This window comes from Acipenser ruthenus, chromosome 11 (assembly GCF_902713425.1).
Source record: "Acipenser ruthenus chromosome 11, fAciRut3.2 maternal haplotype, whole genome shotgun sequence".
Classification (NCBI taxonomy): Eukaryota; Metazoa; Chordata; class Actinopteri; order Acipenseriformes; family Acipenseridae; genus Acipenser; species Acipenser ruthenus.
The window spans coordinates 34,806,072-34,818,465 of NC_081199.1; positions in this window are offsets into that span (position 1 = coordinate 34,806,072).

The following is a 12,394-nucleotide window of genomic DNA, read 5'->3' on the forward strand; positions in this document are numbered from 1 at the left end:
GTCTAGTTTCCATTTCCTGCTCACAAACCAACCATTTGCTTCCAACAACGACTGACTTCAGCCAGTCAGATAGGCCCTTCATCATTCAGTAAAGTACTGACCCACCATGATTACACTGGAATTCGCTGTCGATGCAATTTACCTCAGGAACCATAAGCACTGGAATTGATTCCAACAAGAAGCTAATGGAAAGTTAAGTATGTCTTTATGTGATATTGCTACCCGGTATTATGTTTTAATATCAAGATGAATGTTTGTATTGAAGTGATCATGCTCCAGAATATGAAGAAGGACTCTCGGTTAATAATTATGGAATCAGCCTAAATAAAAAAATGTGAACATGTACCATTTTTATTTTGTACTAATTTGAATACTATTGTTTGCAGATTGCCTTTTTATTTTCAGAAAATGACAGACTTGTTTCTAATGGTTGTGAAACAGGAAAGCAATAACAAAATAAAATGGAATCAAGTTAGAGATGTGTTCTTCTCTTTACCCAATTTCAGAGCTGTCTGGGAGGCCTATAGAGTCAAACAGTCATCTCATTAACATCCAATCAACTTTTTCAGCAGGAGGGTGGCCATCACAGTCATGTTCACTTAACTCTCCAGCAACACACAAACCATGGCTCATTGGACAACACCGCAGGTAACTATTTCACACTCTGCAATGCATGTGACTGTTTTTGTAGGTCATTAAAATGTCCTTAATCACATTCCAATAACATCTTAAACCTAATGAGCAATTAATGTACTTTTTATTGTCAAACTAAAACTCAGTTATTTTTATTACTACTTTTATACATTTAAAGAATGGATACAGCAGGGGCTTCATCTTTTTTCCAGCTTTATTAAAAAAAATACAAATGTAATCAATTGTAACATGACAGTCTTCTATTGATAGAAATCAATGTGATACCAGTATATGTGACTGCAATAACGCCACTCCAATTTGTTTCAATCCCCATAAGTCAGCTATTTATATAGGCATAATGTTCTTTAAATAAAATCTTTTTTCTTTGTGTTGTTTTTTTTTTAATGAGAGGAGGTAGTTTAAGATATTATACCTTAGACCATGATTTTAGGTGATATATTAATCATACTTTTATATTTAACAACAAAAAGAAAGTGACAGATGCCAATGTTTTGCAAAATGAAAATTAGTCATGGTATTTCCTTTAAATGTAATTGAGAAAAGGGTCAAAATGGCAAATCTGAAACTTGATAACAGGGGTCCAAGAATACAAGCAAACTGGCTTGCCCATTTAGACAGAGACAACTGGGAGTAAATACAGTGCTTAACAGAAGAAGAAACATTAAACACATGTTGCCTGCGAGAGAAAAGAACACTTGCAATGAGAGCTAGAAATTAAAATTATGACAGCAAGTCAATACTACAAACAAATGGCTACCACAATGGCGTACCAGCTACACATAAGGCCTGCACACATTTTTGTATGATTATACTATACTGTATGTTTGTAGGCCTACAGCATGTTGGTGCTGAAGTTAATTTCAACAACAACATCTTCAGGTCAGAACAGATTGTGAAAAAATAGGCCTCAATAACTGGCTGCTAAGTGTGTTGGAAGCAACAGGCTGGGTAGAGACGGGCAGGGGGCAATATTTTTATTAATCATGATTCAGATTATTGAATAGGTTATATTTTAAACTCAACTATAGCTGGTTGATTAAGATAGTAACCTTTCCAGAAACTACATTTTACTGTATAAAAAAGAATAAATTCAAAAGCAAAAAACAATAATTAAATCATGTAAACCAGAATTGACATACTGTTTAAGAATTACGTCATGTTTTTAAAAAATGAGATCAATAAATAAAAAACTAGCAAGTTTCTTGACACTTGTTAAATCTATTGTATCTCATCCTTATTGGGATTAATTGTCAGTAAAGAGAAATTCATGGAATGTATTCATGGAAAAGGACATATAGTTTAGAATAGTAATGTTTCTGTCCTTTGCTGTCAGGTAAACATATTGACAGCAAATAAACATGCAGTTAAACTGGTGTCTTCTTACATTGATGCACAACCAACTGATAAAGTATGTAGCTGAAAAAAAAACATGAACATGGACATTGATTGTACCATGATAGTCAGCCAGCAGATTAAATTAATAGGTGACATATGTACTAGATTTATTCACTGCCAAATAAATGTATCAGATGAAGTCAAAGTGTGGGTATATATATACATAGGCACACCATGATTCTTGATGTTTCACTACAACTCCCCAAGCAGAACCAGAACGTTTGTAATTGGGTTGATAGTCAGTAAAACACTATCATTTGGCAATAACAGTAAATTAATCATCTCTATTGATTTGTTGAGTGTTCATGTGACAGATTTTGCTATTACACTCAAGCCTGGTGTTGCATATATGCTACATTTCCAAAAAGTGTCCAAAACTTCTCAGAAATAATTTTTCCACTGCAAAATTTACACTGCATTATGTTTGTTTACCTATCTGGAGGTATACTTGGGTCTCACAGGGTTAATCATGTTACCATGTTAATAAAAAAATCAAAGTAACTTCATCTGAGGTGTTTTATGAAATAATATAGAGATAATTTCTTGTCAAATTAGACTTCATACTGAAGAATCACCGCAATGTAATGCCAAAAAATAATTACGATTAAACAGAGATGAGTATCATATTAGGTGAATTAGTGTCGGATACTGTTTAATTAGAGATAATATATTTTTTTAACATTATTATACTGTATATAAGTTTCTATGAATTATTTGATACTGACGGTATAACAATGATACATGACAATAGTTGCAGTTTGGTCTGTCCATACATGGGCTACAGGGTATTTAGTGATTAATGTAAGCAAGCACACAGTTTATGGATTTCCCTTCCCAAAGACACAATATCAGTTATGTGTCCTTGTGCCTTAAAAAGTTACAATTTGTTGGCAGCCATATAATCCTCCATTCTATTATATTTTCAGTCACAAATTGGTTTAAAACATAAAAAGAACAATATGATATTATTGCAGTAAATATTCTATACATTACACTATATTGTTTTCAATATATAGCAGTGTAGGCTACAAATATTAGGAAAAAGTCATTTGACTTTAGTGATGTGCCATCAGCATCCCTGTGTTGATCTGGTGTTGCATGCAGCGTTTTGTCAGATAATCCATTGCACCTAAGAGAGTTTTGGGGCTACCTGATCTGGTGTCATGCCAGTTACCCAGGATCTAGCGGCACATTTGTACCTGTGAACGTTGGCACACTTCTTCAGGCAGCAGAGGAATACCAGGGAAGCAACAATGGATCCTGGCAGTACTCCTCATGCCAACCAATTCAGGAACAGAAATAGAATCCTCCAGGCAGACCATCTGCTCTCTACCTACCACTGAAAAAAACTCTAAAACCAATTTACGCAATGTGTTGTTGATTTAAATTAACATGTAGACATCAACAAAATGAATGGCAACAGCTTATGTGAAGTAACCCCATAGATGACAGCTTAATCATTACGGGGAAATGAGTGAGAACAAAGACAGAGTTTTATTTTTGTTTATAAACATCAGTGTGAATTTGATTAAAAAAAAACAAACAAAAAAAAACAGTTTCTTTGTTTGATGCATGAATGCATACATTTGTCCCTAGCCAAAAAGATCTGTGACCTTAGTAAATCACTAGTTTTCTATAAAACGTGGTATATTGTGTAGGACTCTGTAGGCTTTTTCGCAGACACAGAAATACACTTTTGATAAGGCAGTAATGAGTTGCACTGAATGTGACATTTTGAATAACATGTTAGGACTTTGTAAAGTTTGGATTTTGAAATAGCTATTTCACAGTGCTGATTAAGTTCAGTGGGGTTGCCCATTACCAGTATTTCTCCAAGCAGCAGTACTTTTTCTAGTACTTTTTTATTTATTTATTTTTATTCAGGCATGTTACTGTAATTGTTACATTTTGTTTTCTCCCTGCAGTGCTTTGAGGCTGGTTGCTTGTTATTTCTTCTGACATCTCTGTTTATTTAAAGCACTGCTGGGTTTTTTTTCTTTTGGTTTCTGTTAAGAACTACTACATACTATTCAACATTTAGCAATAAGAAACAGGAACCGTACAGCAGCCAATTTGTGCCTCTTTTTAATTTGGGAGCAGAGCAACATAAAAAGCAAGATAAAATATATATCTAAACCAATACGAAATTAATAAGCTATACAAAAAACTTTTGTCTGCTGTAAACAGACACCATCAACAAGACATGACCTTTATTATCATGATTGGCATAAATATCAGTAACTTCTATTTTTTTAATGGGTAAGAGACAGAGGGAAAATAATAGCACCACAATTTAAATAAAAATAAGAAAAATGTTGATTATATTGGACTCTGTTGACCGAATGTGGTACAGTACTTAGGCATATAGTCAGTTACATTGGTGGCAATCAAACAATATATAATTCTTATAAAAATGTACTGTGGTAAACCATGCTAACAGCTGTGTGTAAGAGTGAAAAAACTAATTTATATGATTTAACTATACTGATGAACAATGAAAACGTAACAGTCTATGTTTTACATCAATATCTCACTAGGCACATATATAATGTTATTTACATTTTAAATAGTGAGCAGATATGTTTGTTGAATGTTTGAGTAGTACTGTTCTTTTTGATGATAAAATACTGAGCTCAAGTCATGTGATTTCATAAAACCGCCAGGTGCTCAGTGTTTGGTATTTGAGTTGAGTTAAAACTGCCAAAATGAGTTGATTAAGAATCTGTATAAATAGCCATTCGAAAAGACATGATTTTAATTAACGCAAGAACAGCGAAAGATATGAAGATCGCCTGGTTGCTATCGGCATGATTGAAGGCGGCCTGTCTGTGAGAGAAGTTGACAGGAGAATTAACTGTTCTACTTCAACAATCAGCACACTAGTCCAGAGAAACCAGGAAACTTGCTCTGTGAGGGACAGGCCACGTCCTGGAAGGCAGAGGGTCACCACACAGGCCCAGGACCGTCACATCCGACATGTTGACAGCTGAAAGCTGTTGAAGCCAATTCGGAAATGTATATTTTCCAGCAGGAAAATGCAAGACCACACAGTGCTAGGATTACAATTACACGACTTCAAGAAAACAATATCGAGGTCTTGCCGTGGCCAGCTTTTTCTCCTGACCTGAGTCCAATAGAATATCTGTGGGACCAAATCGCCAGTGCCATCCACAGCTGCAGCTACACAGGAAGAGTGGCTGATCAGGTCTATGCGTCAACAATGCCAGGATTGTGTTAATGCTCAGGGAGGTCATACCCGATACTAACTTTTTGTAATGTTTTCATTTTGACAGTGTGTCACGTTTCATACTGAAAAGCTATGATTCTTTGATCTGTATTTTTGTTCACATTTTCTGTGATTTTGTTTGATATCTATGTTTAAAATATTTGATTAAATCCATTAGACCTGAGTGTTTTGCGTTTCTTTTGTGCATCAGTATATATGGGTATCCATGAGGTAGGCAATGTATAAGTAGATTAGACTGCAATTAAATAATTTTGGCCCCAGGATCCCCTCCTGTCCCAGTGGCACAGGCGAGGCTTGAAAGTAATCAAGCTTCCGAGGTGGGAGGCAGGTCACCAGCACACCACATCTTCACGGCAAAGCTGCAAATTCTTAAAAGTGACAACATGCATTCATAGAATAGAGCGTCACCCTTACAGAGGGAATGCTGTTTTTTATACCTGTCAAACAATGACTTATATTTATAGTACTGAATGAATGTTTGGGAATTATGTTGGTGGGACTGGAATGCATTAACTTTACATCTATTAAATACTGATTAACATGTTCACTGTGCAAAGTTTGGGAATTGTACCTCTAACTACTGAAACATAAATCAAAGCTGACAAACTGTCAGCACAAATTAAAACAATGACATCTGGAAATGCATGGCATGAAAATCCGAAGCCCAAAGTAGTGATCACTGCCAGCTCATGAGATGTGGTTATCTAAAGTAATTAGCACCACTATAACATGATGAATCCTGGAAATGAAAACATGAGCAAAATAAAATTATTTTAATAATATGAAATATATCTACACAAAGGAATACACAAAGGAACCCAACAATCCCTCAGCAGTTAAAGGAATTGTAGCTAATAAAATAGTCCTATACATTTTCCCTGTCATGGTGTCATTTTTCTATATAGATCTCACATCTGCTGTTTTTAAAGAAACACAGGTTTTAGCGAATTTGTATTTGCATTTTAAAACATGATACCTGGTTCTACACTAGGTTAAATAAATCTTGCTTTCAGATTAACTTGCACTTCGTAGTTTATTTAACCTGCAGAGTGAAATTGTCTCCAATCCTAGGGCCTTCTATCCTATCCAACTACTTCCCCAAATGACTGACATGCTTTGCAGCCAATAGGATGCTTTGACCCTGAAGACCCTGCTAAGCTGAAATGACCTAGAAAATATAGCTGTAGCAGACTTCCTGGATAGCAAATCGAGCAAACCGAGAACGTTCTTTAACCTAGTGTAGTACCAGTTGCCGTGGTTTAAAATGAAAATACATGTTTGCTTTAACATGTGTTTCTTTCAAAAGTGCACATTTGAGAAATATTTAGTGAATGGATGTGTACAACAGTTAAGATTTATGGAATTATTTTGTTAACTACAACCATTTTAATATTACATCAAGGTACATTTTATCCTGATGGAAATTGTTATATTCTACTTAAACATACTTACTTTTACTTTCTTTGTTCTTTGTATACAGTACATGAATATAATAATATACTTTGATCATTTAAATGATGATGTTTTCAGTACACTGTTAGCAAAGTCATTGCATTTCATCCTCATATCTGCCTGATAAATTGTTGTAACGTTATTCGTTTAGACTTCGACAGTCACTGTTTTATGTCATTGGCCACACAGGCCATACATTTTCAAAATAGAAAATCCATCTCAGCATTTACCTGATTTGCAAAGCATTTCCGTATGAATGTGCCAGAACATAAAACACAGGCATATGACAGATAGTCAAGGAAAGAAGCTTCAGAAATCTGTAATTAAGAATGATGCTGTTATTTCAAACTCTCTCTCTCTCTCTCTCTCTCTCTCTCTCTCTCTCTCTCTCTCTCTCTCTCTCTATATATATATATATCTAGTATGTATATAAATTGTTTTTCTTGGGTTTTAAAAGTAAATGACATCCATTGTACTTGAGTGTTATAGAGTTTACAGCATATTTCCATAATGAAATATTTTAAAAAAGGCTTTTGTAATTTGGTATTGCTAAGAAGAAAAAAATATATATATCATACAATTAAATTGTAAACTGAGGTAAAACACACAACACATTCAAACAAATTCGATCATGGTAATGGTAAAATTGAGTGAGATAAAACCTTATTAAGCAACTTGCAGGTGTTACAGGGCAGTAAAGGGTTACAATGCAAACATATTTGTGTAGTTTACAGTTAGTGCAAATAATACTAGTAAAATACAATATGAACTAGGATGCAACAAGTTATACAATGACATAGTAGTGCAAGGATGGTGCATTAGCTTAGGTAACATGGTGATGAGGTCAGACAAGTCCAGTGCATAATAGGAACAGTAGAGCACGTGATCTACAAGTGCAGTCTAAACAGTTAAAAAGTAAAGCAGGAAGGAGCAACTATACTGTGTGAACTGAAATGCATGAAATAATCTGTTTGTTAACAGCAATGTGTAGATTCATGAACTGAAAAATTCTTCTTCATAGGTTTAGATCCTGAAGACATGTAGGGACATATTTTCAAAGTGTTTACTCTAGTCTTTAAATTTAAATTTAACACGTGTATCTTTATATAGGAAAGTGTGAGACCTCTTAATTTGTTTCTCATTTTTTAACCTTACTATAATGATAGTGCCTTCTCTCAAAAGCTAAAATATACAGGCCAGGAAGTGTAAAAAAATGATATGAAATACTATAGAAACTTTTTCAGGGAAGCAATAATAGGATCTTCTCTGTTATGTCATCTCAAATATTCAGACCATTTGGGAAAAAAGAAAAACTTACCTATTTCTCAAGAGAGTAACATGTAAATGTGTCTGTGCTGACCTTGTGCAATAGATCTCAATTGAAGTGCATTACCATTATTACCATTATCATAGAGACAGCTGTGCATCTTCTTTGATGAAATTTTTTTATTCTGTGCTCAAAATCTGAAAAGCCTTCTGTGGTATTGACTTTTTCAAAGAGAAAAAAATATAAATAATTTCAAAATTTGAATTCCATGTTGAACATTACTTTGAAATTGTTCCCATTCAAACATAAAAAACTGCTTAACACAAGGATTATATTGGTAATTGATATTTTCATTTTTGTGTGTATCCTGGAAAAAGAGCCTCTTTCAACCAATTTAACAATAACATCACAACTACATACCGGTCAAAGTGGGATAAAAGGAGTATTGATTTCATGCTTCCTTAGAAAAGGCTAATGAGGAGGCACTTCTGATAAAATGGAAGTACCATGCTCCAGTCAAAATGGTTTACACGAACAATCAGGAACTTCTCGATCTGTCTTCATCTGTAATATCTCAGGGTATAGTGGAAACGGTATTTGTTTGAAAAACTGTGCATACATTATTTGTAATTCAACAAAATGTGACATTACTAGTAGTGGGTGAATACTTCTGCAAACCACTGTATATATATATAGGGACATAGAGGAGAGACCAGGAGACCTGTCCAGGAGAGACAGGTTCCAGAGATCCCAGCATACTTCTGAAGGCGGTCAAGAAGAATGCCATGATCTATGGTGTCAAAAGCAGCTGTTAGGTCAAGGAGGACAAACACAGAGGGAGCACCAGCATCAGCTTTAAGCAGGAGATCATTCACAATCTGGAGCAGAGCAGTTTCAGTACTGTGATGCGGCTGTCAAGGCTGACCAGGACAAACAGTGACCCAACCCGATGTTTGGTACATGTCCTAATAAAGTGGTCAGGCAGTGTATAGCTTTCCTTTAATTAATTTCTCAGTGATTTATGCCAAAACATCTTGCAACACGGATATTCTTGTGGAAGTTGTTTTATGTTGTCCCCTGAAAATGAACCTTTTATGGCATCAGTTGGCTGACTTAAATAGATTTATGCGTTATAATACTAATTTTTGATTTATGAAAGACAAAGTGAAATTGTTTAGTGTTCTTACATATTATGGTATGCTATAACTAAATTAAATAACGTGCTTGTGGTTGTGAATTTATAAAAATAAATGAATAACAATAGGCCTAAATATTACTATTAAAAGATGATAATCCATTTAACATGCTGACTTCACTGCTAGCAATCTTGCATCTTCCCATGTTTCACATTTTTTACTGGATATAATCACCAACACTGGGACATTTTCTTTTTTAACGTTCGTATTGGCAATACATCAAGTAGAATGCAAAATGATGAGTGAGCATTTAAGTGGTGCAATTTCTAGTATTACATTTGTTTATCTTGCCTTTGTTTGGTTATGTGTCTGTAGAAACTGTGCCTTTATTATTGGGCACAGCAATTTTAGTTCTCACTGTTGCACATATCTTCCATTAGAGGTAATGACATAATCACTTCAATGAACAATTTAATGAATTGGACATGCTTTGGGACATGCCTAGGATTCAAAATGGCTATCTGAGTTTATTTTATTTTTTATTCCCCTGGCTATTTTAAACAATATACTCAGACACTACGGGGTAGATGTAAGGATACGCGCAGTGATTTACGGGTGCAAAACACCCATAATGCTGATGAAAATCATGTTTAGTCGCCGTAAAGTCTGATTTTAGCTGCCGCTAGAAATGCAGCGTATGTAAAAAATGGTGTTCACCTGGCGTTATCGTCTCACTACGCAGGTCATCCTAGACCTCATAGCGGAATTGAGGGATAAGCTAGACCCCAGCATCAATTTAGGTACCCCTATCCCTGCACATGTGATAGTGCTGTGTTCTGTGCACTACTTGGCCTCTGGTTCCTTTCAGACCACAGTTGGAATGTCTGGAGGGATAGCCCAATCCACCTTTCCAGAGTTCTAGGCACATTTCTGGATGTCATGCTGAAAAGGGCAGGCCAATATATATAATAATATAATTTCCTATAAATACTAGTATAACTGATGTTGGTTGAGGCTTTTCCAAATAACTCAGTTTCATGCAGAATGACCATAAGGTCTCTCAGCTCCTTCTCAGAAAAATGATTTTCTTTTCCGTGCGTCAAAAGGACTTTGCTGCCCTTCCTCTGACATAAAAAAAGATTTTTTTGTATTTTCGTGCTCCACAAATGTCATACAACAATTACTGCTCTCTGTACTCCTAACTCTGCAAGTGTGGCCACTAAATAGACCGATGCGCTCACTGAGACCCTCATTATTATAACAGAAGATCATTATTTGTGCGTGTCGTGTAATTTGCATTGCTCTTAAGCTTACATAGGGAGCAGTGCAAAATAATTGCCTGTCCACAATGCAATTTTAATTTTGCATCAGAATTATTTGCACTGTGCCTATACTTACATCTACCCCTATGTACACTAAAAAAAATCACAGAAACATAAATATTTGTATTATTAACGCGTAATAAAGACAAAAATAGCGTTATACACATACTACAACTGTTTAAATAACATACCTGTCATTTTTCTTTTCATTGTTCACATCCTGACAACATCTTACACATATAACTTTAAACTCTGTTTCAAAGCTCTTTTCAAAATGGCCGCTCTAATCCACTGGGGTTTGAGACCTGTTCTCTAAATCACTGCAAGAAGAGCAATTTAAAAAAAACAAACCAAAAATAAATAAAAATAACCCTAAGTGCTCTGGCTTTTCTGTTCCATACCATTATGGATCATCATTGCTGTGTTACAGTAACATATGTTTGCCTGATTAATAACAAATGCAGATTTCAAACATTTCTTTAACATGAAAATTATTTATTTTTAAGTTTTCCGTTATATCTTGTAACATTTTATATTTTTCTAATGTTTATCTTTCTAGGAAATAAAACAAATGTCATTGATATTTCAAGTACTTTAACTTAAGCCCCTTTCACACTGGCATGCTCTGCCTGGGTCAGGACCCGGTGTCATGCGGGTCGGCTATGCGATTTCACACTGCATTTGATAAAGCAGGGTTGACCTGGGTGACAGACGCAAGTACACAATGTGTGTATCAATGCCCCAGAAGCGGCTTGTTATGGATGCTTCCATCCAAGCTTCTCTGGATTGAACCGTCAGCCCAAATATTGACTAGAGCAAATGTTTCTTGCTGCAATCTGACTCATGGTGTATCTCCATCAACAAAAATATGGCTAAACAGAAATGTTTCTCGCGGAAGTGAAACCTTCACGCAGGCGTGGTTGTTTGTTATTTAGTTGGCTTATGAACGGCCGTCATGCATTTTGACTCGCTCAACCCGGGTTAAAGTGTGTCGACCCACATCCTGAGGTGGGTCGCTGGGATCCGGATACGACCCAGGTAAGTGGTTTCACACTACGTGGGACTGTGACCCGGGTAGCCAGAACCCGGTTAGGAGTGCCAGTGTGAAAGGGGCTTTACATACATAAATAACTTGGCTAATTACAATTTAATAAAAAGAGAAATTCTGTATCCATTATTTATTAACCTAAACTAAAATCTGCTTACAGAAAACCGTGCCCTGTATTTGTGTTTATTGTACATCAACAATTATTTCTGTTAACTAAAAGATGTCTCGTACAGATCATAAAAGCATATATGCCATTTTTTAAAACAGAAACTGTTGTTACATAAGGTAACATTAGATTAGTCCAAGACTAATGCTTATTGTGGTCTATGAAATCAGCAGATTCTGTAGTAGAAAAGAGATAACAAGTAAAAATGTAGCGCTTTAAAGATTCTATGTAAAAATAATTTAAAACACGGTGTAAATGTATATATATATTAGTGTACTTCAGTTAGTAAGCATTATGTGCCTGCATGTGTACATTTCAACAACAATTCATTTTCAAGATACAGTAAAGTAGTTCATGAACTGCAACACATATTTTATCTTATCCCACATACAATGAAAATGCTTAGTACAGGTTCATATTTTTTAGAAATACTAAAAGAAACTTTTGTCATTGAATTTTAGTTTTTAGTATTTCTGAATTCATTACTATTGGGTGTTAAATTGTTATGGATACATTATTTTGTTATCACTAAGTGGTAAGTTAAAGCATAGACTGGAGATAATCAATGTTGAGAAATGTAATGATCCCTTGTATATAAAAAAAGAACAATCCACAGAGACAGTTAAATTAGTGCAGTGTTTTCAGTACTAAAATTATTGCTATAATACAATGGTTGTTTTTTCCAACCTAATCAGAAGAACAGTCTG